At 44.2% G+C, this 13672-nt stretch overlaps 1 protein-coding gene across 1 annotated transcript in view; it reads left to right on the forward strand.

Annotated features, from left to right (window-relative positions):
• Nucleotides 1–13672, forward strand: part of dnmbp (dynamin binding protein) — a 62705-nt gene that overhangs the window by 35608 nt on the left and 13425 nt on the right. The gene's annotated exons all lie outside the window — the stretch shown is intronic.

The following is a 13672-nucleotide window of genomic DNA, read 5'->3' on the forward strand; positions in this document are numbered from 1 at the left end:
TCCCCCAGCTACTTAAACACACACACGCACACATGCACACACAGACACATGCATACACACATACACACGGTCTTGGGAGACCAAGTATTAATCCCTAGCGTCAGCATGGTGAGTGGATGGTTGGGGGCTGTCTGGTGCCAAGCAGTAACCAGCACCACGCTGACTCTTGTACTGACGGCCAGACTGATTTTGTGTGTGTGTGTGTGTGTGTGTGTGTGTGTGTGTGTGTGTGTGTGTGTGTGTGTGTGTGTGTGTGTGTGTGTGTGTGTGTGTGTGTGTGTGTGTGTGTGTGTGCGCACTAGAGCTGGACAATGTATTGTGCTTGAGGTTATGCTGGTTTTAATAGCTTTTACAATGCTGTCATGTTTGTAGTCCCTGCCCCTTTATTATATTGTTTTTCTTATTAAGAATTGAATATTAAACCACAAAGGACATACAAAAATACTGAATATATATACAGTAAGCTATGAAATTATTAGGAGGTTGAAAAAGAAAATACATAAAAGAAAACAAAAACAAAACAGTAGAATGTGTATTTTATTAATCCAAATCCTGTTGTATACTGTAGGTCGGAAAAATAAGAAACATACCCAGATATGATGCAATATTTGTGTTTGTTTGTTTGTGTGTGAGAGAGAAAGAGAATACGTCAGATAGTGTAAAGCCAAAGACCCCGGAGGCTTATTTGAAGAAAGAATGACGCCATTTTTAAACACATGCACACTCACTTCCTCGCTGTCCCGTCATCCTTTAATCTGGTTAAAGTGTTTCAGCCGGGTCAGGGTTTTGCCCCGGACAGAGCCTTCGATGGCAGGGGCTGAAAACCCATTAGAGCGATCGTCTGCGTGCCGCTTATTAGGTTTCCAGATTTATTGATGCAGAGGTGACTGTGAAGGTCTTTTGACTTCGGCCCACTCCGTGTACAACCAGAGCTATTGTTCTCACTAATCCAGCTTCTCCCTCCATGTGACTGTACGATGCATGGATCCTATAAATTCCACCTTTTTTGTCAAGGTAGCATTTCACCTGGCAACAGCAGTGTGTCACAGGGTGGTAGTGTCCATCTCCGGTGTGTGATTATAGCATGGCCCGACAATAGGAGGAGGTTGGACCAAAAATCTCAAACCAGCAGAACTCTGGATCCCCTCTGGGAAAAGCCAAAGTCCACTTCTAGGAAGAGCCGTGCCCGCGGGAGGATTATGTTGCCTGGCAGAAAGTAGGTCAGAAACCAAAACAGAAAAGTTGACATCTTGTCCATGGCACCCTGGTTGGCACCCTTAGGCCCAATTAAGTGCACCTGTCCACTGATTGGTTTATCCCGAGCCCTTCTTGCATTTTGGCTAAGGTGCAATCCACCCTCAAAGTGAGATGTTCACTTTTAGGGCCGTGAACTCTTTTTAGGGATGTGAACTCTGGTGTTTGGAGAAAATGCGTTGGAAATAATTAATCGGAAGGTCATGTCGTCCTCAGCCATTTAGAATATGGGTGTTATTATTTGTTTGCGCATAACTTGACTGAAGTCAATACTTGAGTAAAGTTATGTGCTTTTAAAGTTTTTTGGTTTTTTTTGTTTGTTCAGCATGACACACTTCTCACACACGTAAAATAAAGCCATTTGATACCTCTGGGTTGCAACAAACGTTGGAAAAGCACCAAAAGAAATAGATTTAAAAAACGTGAAAAGGAGAGCTTGTCATATTGTAATGCTGAATACTGGCCGTGACAACTGATATGGCTTCCTTTCTTTGCAGCTCAGTCGCTTTTATCCCGGGGAGGCAGAAGGGTGGTATTGGTTCATATGACATTAGAGTACGTAGCTGAACTCTCTTAATTTCTTAACACAACACGCCCTCGGTTCCTGAATTCAAACACAATGTCGCCCGTGATACCTGCATGGGAAAGACGCGTCCACGTTATCTGCACTTTCCCACACATGCTGAAAGCATGGGAATGAACAAACGCTGACCTTTGACCTTGTGCGCCTCACAAATCGCAGGTGGACTAGTACACCTGCGATTTGTGGAGACAAGATGGAGGTACAGTATGGAGATGGAGTTGACATACAATAGTGAGACATGGACTACTATGAACGAGTAAGAGCAACTCTTACTATTAACTATTAAAGGGAAAAAAAAATCATCAGTGCTTTTGTTTTCCGAGGGATCGTTTCATCATTTCCTTTCGCTAATTATTACTTAAGAAGGTACGACCAACTCATTTTTCGAAAAACAGAAAAATATTTAATGTAGACTACCGTATATCAGATCAAGGAAACAGCCAGCAGGCCTAATGAGGTTGAGGGCCGCTGGGACCCCATTAAAAGGCCATTAAAATGCCAAATTGAGAACGGATTCCTGTGTGTGGTGGGCACGGGCGGCGGAGCATGCAGTAACTCCAAGAGGGTGGTGCCGCAATTACACCATTTTTCACATTCAATCAATATCTTCCTGGTAGTGGGTATCTGCGACACAACATTACATTACATTACATTTAGTCATTTAGCAGACACTTTTATCCAAAGCGACTTACAATTATTCAAACACCGACGGACGCAGCCATCAGGAGCAATTAGGGGTTAAGTGTCTTGCTCAAGGACACTACAGCATGCTAGCAGGAGGAGCCTGGGATCGAACCAGGAACCTTTAGATTACTAGACGACCAGCTCTACCTCCTGAGCTACCACCCCCACATCTTCCTGGTAGTGGGTATCTGCGACACAAGGGGGTGCTGGCACAACCCTGATACCACCCCGAGTTGTGCCACCGATGGCATTGAGACCCCTTTTTTCAGCAGTTGGAAGATTACCAGATGTGTATTGATTTGGGTTCGGCCAGACCAAGACTATGCCGTGGCGCCGTCTGCGTTACCAAGCCACCGAATAAGGGGTTTGCTGCACATGAGACATGATCCCTCAAACGTGACACGAAGGCAGAAGTCGACCCTGTCACCTGGTCTGAACCTGTCCTGCTTGGGGAGGTGAGGCGCAGGGGAAGGAATCCTGGGCCGAATGAGGGAATTTATTGTTTGCCGAGTCTGCAAATCATTGCGTCTCAGGTCGCTGGAAAGTCGCAAAGGCTCCGTGTTGACTTCCCATTTTTACATCCACTGCAAGAATGTACGTCTGCTGAAAATGTCCCGCCGCCAGCGCTGCCGTTCAACGGACGTCAGGGCCGTCGTTCGAGTAAGATTCCACTCCGGGTCTCATCTCGGAATCTCGGCAGTCCTTTTCTTAAAAAAGACTTCTGGGGGGGAAGCCCTTGCGGGTTTGCGGTGATACGGTAGCGAAGAGAGACTGCTTTGCGAGCGGCGAGATGGAGCTTCAAGATGAGGGTTTTAACAAGTGTATTTCTGCAGTGGCCAGCCTGCACGGTGTTGACGATTTCTGCTTCCTGCCTCAGTCTGTTGGTGTCCATACAGGACATTGTATCTCGTCTTCCCCACTGGCCACGGGAAAAGGTTTAATCAATCAGAGTTTGTGTTCGCTGTCGGCCAAGGAGTATTCTGGGATCCCAGCGCTCCTTTTCTGAAAGGGTTTTTAAAAAAAAAAAAGTTCAGTTCCTGACAGTCTATGGTCGACCTCGTCACGTTTCAATCAGCAAGGTACAGTTTTGGTTCCGCCGGTCGGGTCGTTTACAGTCGGCGCTCATTCCATGTGACGCGTGCCGCAGTAACAGAGCCCCGCCCCAACGCCATTGCTCGAAGCATATAGGGAGCGAAAGAAATCGCAAAGCCTCGTTTGTCCCGCCCCGCGAAACACATCACGTGGAAAAAAAAAAAAAAAAAGTCTGATTTGTGAGACTACATTCCGACAGAATGTCAGTGTCAAAATGAGCTCTCAATCGACTCTGCGTGTAGAAGGGAGTTTCGTTTCTCTGCGGTCGCCATGGTGATTCATTCCTAATCGCACACCCCGGTTTTCTGTTTTGGGAAGAAAGTGAGAGAGGAAATCATGCATAGTGGGCAGGAGGTGGGCTCTATGTAGATTTTACCTGTTGCTATGCATTGGAATTTCCATTTAATGTTATCTTGCAACAAAACACTCTTCAGCTTAGTAGCATCACTGCACTATGTGGTTAATTCAACGCTCCGTTTTGTTTTGGGTTTTATTGTCGTTGTCGGAGCTGACAAATAGAGCCTTTGTAAAGGTTTAGGTAAAACCCGCCGACGGCCAGACGCCACTCAAGTGGCTTCCATTTGGTGTTGGCCCCTCTTAAGGTTTCACCTCCTCATACGTGAGGCTGATGGCTCTTCCACGTTCCTCGTCAGATAATTAGGAATTAGTTGGAAATTCTTAAAAAAAAAAAGCTGAAGTTGCCTCATTAGGGCCCGAGCCGCCGCAGCTTCTGTCCCTGGCGGCGTTCCAACCGCTAATCCTGTCACGTCTCCCGAACTGTTCTTGTGTTAGATATCGGCCCAGTTCATGCAAAAACAACCAAAGCAAGGCATCTGGATGCAGTAAGATCATATATTTGATCCTTTTACTGGATGGATGTAAGTGGAGGACCATATTGGATCATTTCCCACGTCTGTCAGGCTGTTGGTGTCCTGATTTACTAGCACCCTGTGTTTAAGGATTGTCGTGTTTTTAAGGTCGTTGTGTGATCAGGGTTACCGAGTGTACGGGGTGATTCTGCCACGGCCTGGAATGTGACTGTCTGACCTCTGACCTCCACAGATAAACAGGGCAACATGCCATCCGGGAGGTCCCCCCTCCCAAGTTTCCATAATTTTCTAAATGGACTTTTCCAGGGACAAACATCTGAAGGGTGTTCTACAGAAGTCTTCCTATATAGACAGACCTTGTGTTATCCATGTACTCAGGTGCAGGATAATCACAATAAAGTTGAATTGAGCTGAAAGGACCTTATTGTTCTTAAAATAGCAAGAAAAAGATAAGAACAATGAATAGAAAAATGTAATTTTTTTGTATGAACTATAAGGCCCATTTTGTTGTTTCTTGTTAATTATGTTTCTTCTATTTAATATTTACCGAACTGTAACTTTTTTCAACCCCCTGTTGATATAGGCACGCATATCTTTAGCATTTATCCTGTCATTTTATATACTCTATTTGTTACCTACAAATAAACTAAACTAAGATTTAAAAAAAAACAAAAAAAAAAAACAATTATAATAAACTCCAGGAAGTCACAAGAAATTATAGCGTATGTTGTTTAAGCACTCTGGCCAGTTTCCTGCTGGGTGTGTTACAGTCTGAACTCCTCAACTATAAATGTTAATGTGTAAAGAGTGACACACTTGCGTTACAGTATGTGGCACAAAATCACTGTGTTTTATTGAGTATTTAAGCGGCTCATTTCCCTGCGTTTGCCGCTCCCTACGGCACCGTTGATTTGGCCGAAAGTTCTCGCAACAAATCTTTCACGGCTGCAGATGAAGACCCCCTTCCGGGAAATGAGTTTTAAAACTCCTTTTTTGCCACAGCTAAAAACACATCACATGCACGGCCCACGCGGTCCCCGCAGCAAAGCCTCCATGAGCCCTTCAAAACTTGGCATGATATGAGGAGGCCTCTCGCTATTAGGGTTGCCAGGGTGACCGGGCATTCTTGTGCGAACTTTGAAGCGGGACACACAGCGCCGATTGTTTCTGAACCCCGCCGCTCCATTCAGAGAACAAACTTTTGACTTTTAAATTTTTTCGCAGCGCAGCCCTGCCGATGCTCCAGTGAAGGATCACTTGAAGGGACAGGTGAAACAGTGGCGGCGAGGACTTAAAAAAATACAAATAAAGGTGAAATGGAAGTCCAAATGAGTTGTGAGACACTTTTATTTAGCATTAAGTTCATATTAAAGTCAGTACCTCATTCATGGTGGCGGTGATATTTAAAGAGTGCCAAAGTGGATGGATCGGAGTGACATTTTGGGGTTGGGGAACAAAAGGAAAATGCTTCATCTGAGCTCATCATGATTTTAATAGATTTCAGCCGGTCGGGGGCGGAGGTTGTCAGAGGAAACCTGGGGAGGATTCCGCAGTGAACTGGACTGGACTAGAATTAATTTTTTTCTTTGCAGTACTACAACGTGCTGTTAAAAATAAAAAATAAATAAAAAAGCACAAACTCATACACAAAGTTGGTTTTATTTGTACATGCACGCAAAAATAAATTGATGAAAAATCTGATTTCTATGGAATGAATGAAGGATTTACCCCTTTGTTTCATAGAGATGCGTAGCCAAACATGGAAAGAAACCAATGTTGTGCAGTAGACATGCAGGTAGATGCAACTTCATCCGAAGGTGAACCTCATGTCTCTACCGTGGCGTTCAGATGTTTTCAGAAGTAATTTCAAAACCTTTTCGATTCATTTGCGCTCGCATGGAACTTCTTCCGATATTGTCTTCATATTGTCAGGCAGTCATAAACACAAACATTAGTTTTTAAATTGTAAGGAACGGGAGTTGCGTCGGCCTTTGCGAAGGCAGCCCCACAAGACCTGCTGACGATCCACAGCTCTGCTCCAGCTCCAGGTTTTGAATTCCTTCCATGATTGTCCACTCTGCTGCCCCTGTACGTGTGTGTGTGTGTGTGGGGGGCATCGGGGGGTTCCCATCCTTTCTCATGGTAATTGGAGCTCTGGAATGGAGGTCTTTTTTTTTTTTTAATGCACTGGGACTCACAGACAGCACTGAAGAGAGGGAATTCAATTTGACAATGAACTATCTGAGCGACTGAGCGGCCTCCATTGAGCTGCTGCGTGTTTGGGGAGGGGGAGCACTGCCTTTCTCTGAGGAGGATTTAAAGGAAGGAAGGAAGGACGGTGCCTGCAGCAGGTGGGTGGAACTGTCTTCGCCTTTACTTTTTTTTAAGCTCCTTCTTGCTCCCTTTCCTTTTTTTTTTTTTTTTTTTTATTTCACCTGCTGTGAATCAGGAAATTAACGCGCAGCAACCTCCCAAACTGACGAGACATTGGCTGTTCTTGTGGTGGCTTTTATGCTTCATAGCTCAACGTTTTTAGAGCCTCTTGTAGTTGTTTCAGCAAGTGCATGTGGTCTGCACAGTGTGAAGATGGGGGAAGAAAATGACATAACTTTCCATGAAAATTATTTTTTTTTATGAAGAATTTGAAACTCATTGGTATTAGCTGCTTTTATAGCTGCAGGTGGACAGTTTGAATTATTTCAGTTGGCTGAGTTGATCGGTGAAAGCTTCAAAATGTTCCAGTCCCTCTTCATACTGTCAAAGATTTGTTTCACTGACATTTTTTTCGGGGAATGATAAATATTATAGATATCTTTTTTCTTTTTTCTCAAAAAGTTGTGTTGTGTTAGTGTGTTTTTCAATCATTCTTGTCCTGACTTCGCTATTTTCATTGGTCCACTTTTTTTTTTTTTTTTGCCTGTGGGAACCGGCCAGTGAAGCCATTGCAGTGTATTTCACAGTTGGCTGGGCAGCGTCTGTGGAGTAAAGTTGCTGAAGCACCGCTCACATTTCGGTTTGTTTGATTTGAGGATCTCTCTCTCTCTCTCACCCCCTCTCCCCCTCTCTCTACCGCCCTACCCAGATTGTCAGTCTTTACTCCCCCACAATTACTTGAGGTAGTAATACATACAGCGAGATGGCCATTCTTCTGACCCTGATCTAGATTCATACTTCCTGTACTGAGTAAATTGGTGCAGGTTGGGGGGAAAAGCACCCCTGGTGATTAATTACTAACCACAGCCCAATCTTCTGTTTTGAAAAACAGAAGTATGAATGTAGAAAACAGCATTCATCAAAACTCAACATTCTACTCATCTTTCAGCATCATGGCCACAAAGATAAACAATTCCATGCTTTCCACCATGTTTACTTCTGTTTGATAAACTAAAAGATTTGATGGTCCAGGTTTGGTTGGCCAGACGGTAGAAATTAGCATTAATTGCCAAACGTAAATCTTATACAAATGAATTGTCACTTAAGCATATAAAATCTCTTTTAATCAAAATATAAAGTACTTGCAGGTGTTGCAGATAAATATAATGAAGTTCAGGTATTCGTTTTCAAACGAGTAGTAGAATAAAAATAAAAGTCCCATGAAACTCAATTAAGGTACGAGTTATCAAGAAATGGTACTCGACCCTGAGACCCTCCCAGCAGCAGACCTCCCATCTATCCTCCATTAAGACACGTTGATAAGCATCGGAATTGTGTGTGTGTGTGTGTGTGTGTGTGTGTGTGTAACTGGGTCAACTCTTCAATGCGACTGGTGAATTAACCCTCAGTGTTGCCAATCATCCATATGGACCCCCGAGCCCCCGTGGTGATCCAGTGGTCTCTCTGGCTCCCCATGTCTGGCCCGTTTGGACCCCCAGTAATACCTAGACAATGCCACCAGTAATTACTTCCACTCCACACCGGGTGTGTGTGTGTTCGTGTGGGGCTAGGCGATGATTCGAGATATATATATATATATACACACACAGTTTATTGTCTTCCAGTTGCATTGTGCTATCAAAGAATACAGACATTGCTCTGTTGCGATGCTTCATTTTGTATTCTTAAATTATGACATGACAAGATGTGACCTAAATATTGTCACAGCGAGCAGTGTGAAATATTTCAGCCCGTTTTTTTCTGGTAATCACCAAAACAAGTGTTTGTACAGTCACTAAACAGCAGATTTGTATCAGTGACATCACCTCCATCCACCCTTTGCCTTGTTTTTTTTAAAGATCCTCCTAACCTGGAGTTTTCACTTTCTCCCAAATCCTCAGAAAGTAGGGTGGGGTTCTGCTGTTCAGGGAGCTCGCGATGGGCGTCGGTGTGGACGTGGATGTCTGGATATCTCATATTATAATTAAATATTTTAATTGACCGTGTTGGTTAAAATGGGAGTTTGGGAGCACTCCAAAGCAGGTGGATGATTTGAATTGAAAATTCTCCCACACGTCCCAAATTCTTAACGGATTCTAATCCTGACGGCCGGTCACACCAGCAGTACAGTACCTCCAGGTTATCAGGACAAATTTGTACCCGAACGGTACAAAATATGTACAGTTTTGGCCTTTTGCTGTTATTGTAACCCTGAAGGAACAATGCTGTACTTTATGCTCTGATAGTGCAGCCAGATACAAGATTCAAGATTCAAGATTTTTATTTGTCACATACATATACATACTTCCATACATATATGCAGTGAAATGTAATGCAACGCACCCGGTGATAGCACACAATAAGTCCTAGGAAAAAGTACAAAAATAAAATAAAAAGTAGAAAATTCCTTTCTAATAGACCGACTAACTGACTCCTAAAACGTAATACAGTAAGTGGAATACTTATAGAATAAGATAAAAAATATATAGAATAAAATACAATAAAAAATAAATTGAAATAAAATGGAATAGGTTGAAGGAATATGGCTATGTATATACAGATATGTGCATTTAAAGTGGCATGTGAATTAAAGTGGCATGTGAATGTGAATAGTGTGAGGTAGTGTTTGGGATAATACAGCACAGTATACAACAGTACGGCGCAGCAATACGGCATCACGAACAACCCTGAACAGTGATACAGTATGCGGTACAGTATGCTACATACAGTACAGTAGGTAGTGGAGCCTAGTGCATGGCTCAGTTAGGACCCCTGGTGAGGTCAGCGTTGACAGTTCTGATGGCTTGAGGGAAGAAACTCCGTCTCAGTCTCTCTGTTCTCGCTGCGTGACTGCGGAGGCGCTTGCCTGACCGCAGCAGCTGAAACAGTCCGTTGTTGGGGTGATGAGGATCCTTCATGATCCTACGGGCTCTGCTACTACACGAGATACAAGATACGACCTTGATGTCGCTGTCGGCCATGTCGAAAAAAACAAAACAAATTGTGCACAAACTACTAAGACTTATCACTGTTTCCTCATGACGCACGGAGGTTCATTCCTCTGTGCCACTCTCTCTCTGTAATTTATAAGAATGTTGGAGCATTACTCACAGGGCTATTGATTTGGCGGCGATCGACTTCGACCTCGACGGCTGTACAACAATACCAACAGTAGCATCAAGCGTTTGTACGGCAGTAGAACAACAGGTTTTAATCAATGACATCACAAGACGGCCCCATGAAATAGAGCGTTGCTTTCTGTGAATTCGCTCTTCACCTCGTCTTTAAAATGCTTTAAGATACGAAAAGCACTCCACACAATTGACTTTCCTATCCAGTTTGTCAGTCGGTTTTGAGACATTTTGAGTTGCACTTCCTGCATTGATTGAGACGAACCGCGCCCTGATTGTAAATATGAATTCGGAGACTGAGTAGGCGAGCTCCATAAAACCTTGGGTATCGCTGTCGTATCACTGACACCCTGATTGGAATGTCCACAGTTCACCTGCTTTTGTTGTTAAAATTAAGTGTGTGTGTGTGTGTGTGTGTGTGTGTGTGTGTGTGTGTGTGTGTGTGTGTGTGTGTGTGTGTGTGTGTGTGTGTGTGTGTGTGTGTGTGTGTGTGTGTGTGTGTGTGTGTGTGTGTGGTCTTACTATACTTGTGAGGTCTCCGAATTGACCATTTTTTGGGGTTTAGAAGTGCACCAGGAACTCACGTAGCAGGGTGTGTTTACTCTGACACTTTGATACAAGGACAAGTGTGTGTTCGTGTGTGTTCATGTGTACCTGCTCGTTGGCCCTCTATTATAGAGCTGCACAAAACAAAAAACAGAATCCCAGAAGAAGTGGGTCAGAATCTGGTCACAGGCTTGTTATTCTGAACACAACTGCATTTTCATACATGGGAAGTAGAGCGTGTGTGTGTGTGTGTGTGTGTGTGTGTGTGTGTGTGTGTGTGTGTGTGTGTGTGTGTGTGTGTGTGTGTGTGTGTGTGTGTGTGTGTGTGTGTGTGTGTGTGTGTGTGTGTGTGTGTGTGTGTGTGTGTGTGTTAAAACGGGGGAATGGCTGGATTGAAACCAGTTAAACATAGTCCTTGTTGTTTTCAGCCTCCTTTTGTCAAAATCCCCAGTGTGGAAGTTAAACAGCGATACAGTTTCCTGCTCGTGGAAACACTCCTGTCGGCGATGTGGAAAGAGGGATTTTTCGTGGCTTTGTCGGCGGAGCAAAAGTGACGGATGCTGACAGATAGACAGGGACGGCTTATAAGAAAAGCTGCCAGTCTTTAGCCCGGTCACGTGAAGGAGGGATGATGGGGGGGGGGGGGGTGTGAGGTAAACGTGAAGACAGGTGGGGAAGGGATGAGACACCCTCCCCGCGTAAGTCCAACATTGCTGCTGACCTGAAATCAACCTCTTTATCTACCTATTAAGTAACCAAATAATGGTCCGACTCATCGTTTTCTTAACTCCAAAAAGATTACGCCTGTGGACTTCATGTAGATATAAAGTCTTTAAAACATGCTTCACTTCTTTTTTTTTTTTTTTATTTATTTTTTAAATCACGTTTTAATCACGTTTTTTATCAAGTTGCAGCAGGAATTTTAGTTCATTAGAAGCTGTTTTATAGTGCTTGGTTTAAATCCTGCTGTTTGAGTGAGTGAGGTTTTGACCTGCATTGAAGTCAGTTGGCCATTTGTGTGTGTGTGTGTGTGTGTGTGTGTGTGTGTGTGTGTGTGTGTGTGTGTGTGTGTGTGTGTGTGTCTGTGTGTGTGTGTGTGTGTGTGTGTGTGTGAGAGATGGGGGGGGGGGGGGTTAAGCATAGTTAATGTCATTATCCAGTGACAGCGGCTGTTGGAGGCGAGGGTGACGTCACCTGAGTCACCACTCTGCAGGAGATAAAAAGTGCCAAAAACTGCACGACAAGCATACCCCATACCATAAGTAAAGTCATACAAAAATGGTTTATTTCATGAATAAATCTTTCTCGGTTTCGCAGTAAATACAGGATATATGTGGGATCAGTCCAGTATCAGGCTAAATTAGGGCATTTCTATTGGAAAAGATCACCAATATAAATATCTGATACGAATACAAATCTGATGAATATCTGACGTCCATATCCGGGTCAGATATAGACCAAAAAACAGGCTTTTTGACACAAAGAAGCACGTCCGATTTCTTGAATTGGGGGGGGACAAGGGTTGCATGTCAGTCATGGTGATCTGTTGTGTAATCTGGGGGGTAAACCAGTTCTTTGTAACTGGTTCTGGCCTCCGCATCCAGATTGGTCCTTCGCCGTTAAGTCACGACCCAATCGTTTTGTAGATCCTTTTGCTTCGGCAAAGTGGACGTGACCATATCACCACCGACCGCTCGAAACGGACCCTGTGACCCAGGTTTGGATCAGGACCCAACAGTTGAGAAGCACGGGGTCTAATCTATTGGTTAAAATCCCGGAACCCCGGATCCGCCGGTGCTTCCTAAAAAAAAAATGGGACTTGGAACGGAATAGCGACCTCCTGTCGCTCTGTGCATCCTACCCCTTCAAAACTGCCATTTTCATCTCCATACATGAATGGCATGTGTGTTTTGGAGTTCTTTGATTCAAACCGTTCCACGCCACATAATGGTGTTTTGGGTGTCGGCCTTTACCGGGAACAAAATCCAACCCATCCAACACGGGACGGCAAGTTCAAGTAATGAATCTGAGCAGACTCATTAAACTGGTAGTTTTTACCCTCCACCCCCCCCCTTCGGCTTTTGTCACAGATGCTGTAAATCTGCATACCACGCACACACACACATTGAAGAGCCCCAGACCATAATTCTCTCCCTCGTTACTGTCCAGGGTCTTTCTTTCTTTATCGGGCCCCTCTCTCGCTCTCTCTTCCCAGCAGCCTCTCTGCCTGCGTCTGGCCGCTCCCCGAGAGCCGATAGGTCTGTCGTTTCTGTCACGGCCATTGTGCCGCCGACACAAAGCCAGAGTCCACTCCACTCTTAAGTCCATTGATACGAAGCGGCGGTGCGTTCAGCGTCCCCTCCGCGCCAAAGATCGGCCCTGTGGCAGCGATAGCAGAGACATAGATCAAAAGGCACAGACAAGACGAGGAGAAAAGGATGGGATGGCGAAGGGGCAGGGGCAGGGACGGGGGCGAGTCCAGTGTGTGTGTGTGTGTGTGTGTGTGTGTGTGTAGGGTGTTTGGACGGAGGACAAGGAGAGCCGGATGGCAAAGTTGGCTCACCCGCTTTCTCCAAGTCAGAGTGAAATTAAAATGTTTTTTTCGCAAAAAAAACCCTAAAAACCCTTTTATATACATATGCACGTAAACGTATACTTATACACGTTTACGGTCTCTGCTGTGTGTTGTTATTGTGGTCAAAATGTGCACCAAGATAACACACATGAGATAAAACTTAATAAAACTGTTAATCCAAAATAAACCCAGTGCAAGTCAGTAAAGGCCTAAGAAGTAAGAGATTAAGAATGTAATATATAATAAATAACATATGTACACATCTATCCACAGAGCTAACATGGAGTATCAATACTACTGTACTAGAAATAATTTATTTAAATGTATTTACTGGTTCTTGGTTATATTTGCTGAAATTTAAAAATGCCCATTTGTTTTCTTGTTTGACGTTTGATGTATGACGCGGCTTGCATTCGACCAATTGGCGTAGTTCGGTTCTACAAACACGGCCCGAACTCAGCCTCTCTTTGAAGGATGTTTTTTTTGGGGACCAGGAGCTATCTGCCAATTTCAGATCCTCAGCCCTTCCTGTAGAAAAAGGCCCAAGCGGGCTACGTTCGTTAAAAAAGCCCCGGCGAGACGATCCTTACAGCTCCCGCACGTC

This window comes from Zeus faber (assembly GCF_960531495.2).
Source record: "Zeus faber genome assembly, chromosome: 20".
NCBI classification, from domain to species: domain Eukaryota; kingdom Metazoa; phylum Chordata; class Actinopteri; order Zeiformes; family Zeidae; genus Zeus; species Zeus faber.